The sequence below is a fragment of the Castor canadensis genome, chromosome 14, assembly GCF_047511655.1.
Source record: "Castor canadensis chromosome 14, mCasCan1.hap1v2, whole genome shotgun sequence".
Classification (NCBI taxonomy): domain Eukaryota; kingdom Metazoa; phylum Chordata; class Mammalia; order Rodentia; family Castoridae; genus Castor; species Castor canadensis.
Window position 1 is genome coordinate 37030636 of NC_133399.1, and position 3301 is coordinate 37033936.

At 50.3% G+C, this 3301-nt stretch overlaps 1 pseudogene; it reads left to right on the forward strand.

The window, feature by feature from the left end:
* Positions 1 to 361: 361 nt before the first annotated feature.
* LOC141416798 (tumor necrosis factor receptor superfamily member 21 pseudogene) lies at positions 362 to 2343 on the forward strand (annotated as a pseudogene).
* The last annotated feature ends 958 nt before the right edge of the window (positions 2344 to 3301 follow it).

A 3301-nucleotide genomic window follows, 5' to 3' on the forward strand; every position in this document is an offset into this window, starting at 1 on the left:
TGTCTCGCCGCCAGCCCTGCTCCCTGCTTCTCCACAGCCGCTGTTGGAGGCGAGCACAAGGAGGCGCGGGCGGCAGCCGCTGCTACTTCTCCCCGCCCGGGCGCCCGCGCCCCTGGGCAGGTGCTGAGCGCCTCAGAGCCTCCCCTGTCGCCTCCCTCACCGGCCCGGCCGCCCTGCTGCCACAGTGCACATGGGCTGCTGGAGGTAGATGGGCTCCAGGCCTGGGAGGTGGCGGTGGATGCGGCAATGGGCAGAAGCAGCCGCCGGTTCCAGCTGCTGTGGGGCCGCGCGCCCCAGGCGCTCTTGCGAGTCCCTGGCTCAGCCATGGGACCTCCATGAGCAGCAGCAGCGCCCTCGCCTCCTGCAGCCGCTTCGCCGGCCGAGTCGGAGCCATGATGACCGCGGGCTCCCTCCTCCTGCTTGCATTCCTCAGCACCACAACAGCTCAGCCACAACCGAAGGTCCCAAATCTCATTGGCACATACCGCCATGTTGACCGTTTCACTGGCCAGGTGCTTACCTGTGATAAGTGTCCAGCAGGAACCTATGTCTCTGAGCATTGTACCAACACGAGCCTGCGTGTTTCCAGCAGTTGCCCTGCAGAACCTTTACCAGGTATGAGAATGGCATAGAAAAGTGTCATGACTGTAGTCAGCCATGTCCACGGCCAATGATTGAGAAATTACCTTGTGCCGCCTTGACTGACCGAGAATGCACTTGCCCACCTGGCATGTTCCAGTCTAATGGTACCTGCGCCCCCCATTCAGCGTGTCCTGTGGGTTGGGGTGTGCGAAAAAAAAGGACAGAGAATGAGGACGTGCGGTGTAAGCAATGTGCTCGGGGTACTTTTTCTGATGTGCTTTCCAGTGTAATGAAATGCAAAGCACACACAGACTGTCTGAGTCAGAACCTGGTGGTGATCAAGCCAGGGATCAAGGAGGCAGACAATGTCTGTGGCACACACCTGTCCCTCTCCAGCACGACCCCACCTTCCTCTGGCACAGCCATCTTTTCACGCCCTAAGCACATGGAATTCCATTAGTCCCTCCCTCCACCTATGTTCCCAAAGGCAAGAAATCAACAGAATCCAACTCTTCTGCCTCTGTTAGACCAAAGGTACCAAGTGGAACCCAGGAAGGGGCACTCCCTGACAACACAAGCTCACCAGGTGGGGAGGAAGGCGTGAACAAGACCCTCCCAAGTCTCCAGGTAGTCACCCACCAGCAAGGCCCCCACCACAGACACATCCTGAAGCTGCTGCCATCCATGGAGGCCACCGGGGGAGAAGTCCAGCACGCCCATCAAGGGCCCCAAGAGGGGGAATCCCAGACAGAAACTCCACAAGCACTTTGACATCAATGAGCATTTGCCCTGGATGATTGTGCTTTTCCTGCTGCTGGTGCTTGTGGTGATAGTAGTGTGCAGTATTCGGTAAAGCTCCAGGACTCTGAAAAAGGGCCCCGGCAGGATCCCAGCGCCATTGTGGAAAAGGCAGGGCTGAAGAAAACCGTGACTCCAACCCAGAACCGGGAGAAGTGGATCTACTATTGCAATGGCCATGGTATTGATATCCTGAGGATTGTACCAGCTCAAGTGGGAAGTCAGTGGAAAGATATCTATCAGTTTCTTTGCAATGCCAGCGAGAGAGAGGTGGCTGCTTTCTCCAATGGATACACAGCAGACCAGGAGCGGGCCTATGCAGCCCTGCGGCATTGGACCATCCGAGGCCCTGAGGCCAGCCTTGCCCAACTAATCAGTGCCCTGCGCCAGCACCGGCACAATGATATTGTGGAGAAAATTTGTGGACTAATGGAAGATACCACCCAGTTGGAAACTGACAAACTTGGCTCTCCCGGTGAGCCCTAGCCACCTCAGTCCGAGTCCCATCCCCGGTCGTAACATGAAACTTGAGAACTCCACTCTCTTGACAGTGGAGCCTTTCCCACTGGACAAGAACAAGGGCTTCTTCGTGGATGAGTTTGAGCCCCTGCTTCGCTGTGACTCCACATCCAGTGGCACCTCGGCACTGAGCAGGACCGGGTCCTTTATTACCAAAGAAAAGAAGGACACAGTGTTACGGCAGGTGCGCCTGGACCCCTGTGACCTACAGCCAATCTTTGATGACATGCTGCACATTCTGAATCCTGAGGAGCTGCGGGTGATTGAAGAGATTCCCCAGGCTGAGGACAAGCTGGACCAGAAATTTGAGATTATTGGAGTTAAGAACCAAGAAGCCAGCCAGACTCTCCTGGACTGTGTTTATAGCCATCTTCCCGACCTGTTGTGACATGGGGATACTGCATTTTGGAAATCAGCTTAGTGGCTGGGTGGTTTTATTTTGGTTTTGACTTTATTTTCTTTCTTTCTTTTTTTTTTTGGGGGTGTGTGTGTGTGTGTATGTGTTTAACAAGAGTACACAGCCAGTGCGTGAGTATTTTTTTTCCTTTCATTTTTTTAAAAAATCCCCTCTGTGAAGTTAGTTTATAAGTCTTGTCTTTTCAAACTACAAAAATACCCACCACTAAAGTTTTTTAAGTTCCATATTTTTTCCTTTTTTTTTTGGCCTTCTTATGTATTTTCCAGATTGTTCTGTGAACTTTAAATTCACAACTTACCTGTGCAGTGTGGCTTTTCCTACACACTGGACAGAGAGGTCTTAACTTCTTAAAAGTGTACTGGCATCTTGGGAATTCTATAAATAGTCTTCATGTCTTTCAACAGCCATGCGTAACTGTTTTTTAAAAAATTATTACTGTTTGTATGATTATTTGTCCTTCACAAATGTTCTTCAAGATTAAGCAAATTTAAGACCCTGTTGAGTTACTGTAATGCAGTTAGACTTTGAGTTATCTTTTTTAACATGTCTTGTTGTATAGTTCATATTCATGGCTGACACTTGATCACACTATTGCTGATTGTACGGTTTTCACCTGGACAGTGTTTAGAGTGCTTGACTAATTGTACTACTCTCAATGCTAACATGCTCTGGACTGGAGAAATGAAATCCTCAAGCCATCAGGACTTGCTATTTCAGTGGCTTAGCAACTGGGCCGCCAGAGAACTTAAACTTCATCTTTTTTACGGACTGAGCTGTTCTAAAACACATTGCTGCACTTTGGAAAGTCAACATGTGTGCCAGTAGCACCTTTTCCATAGAGGATTTGCCCAGCTTTGCTTTAAAAGATGTCTTTGTTTTATACACACATTGTCAGTAGGTCCAGTCTGTCCTCAAAGGCCTTGCTGGGTTTCTTTCATCATTCAATCACTTTAATTAAAAATGGCTGCAGCTGTAAGAATTCTT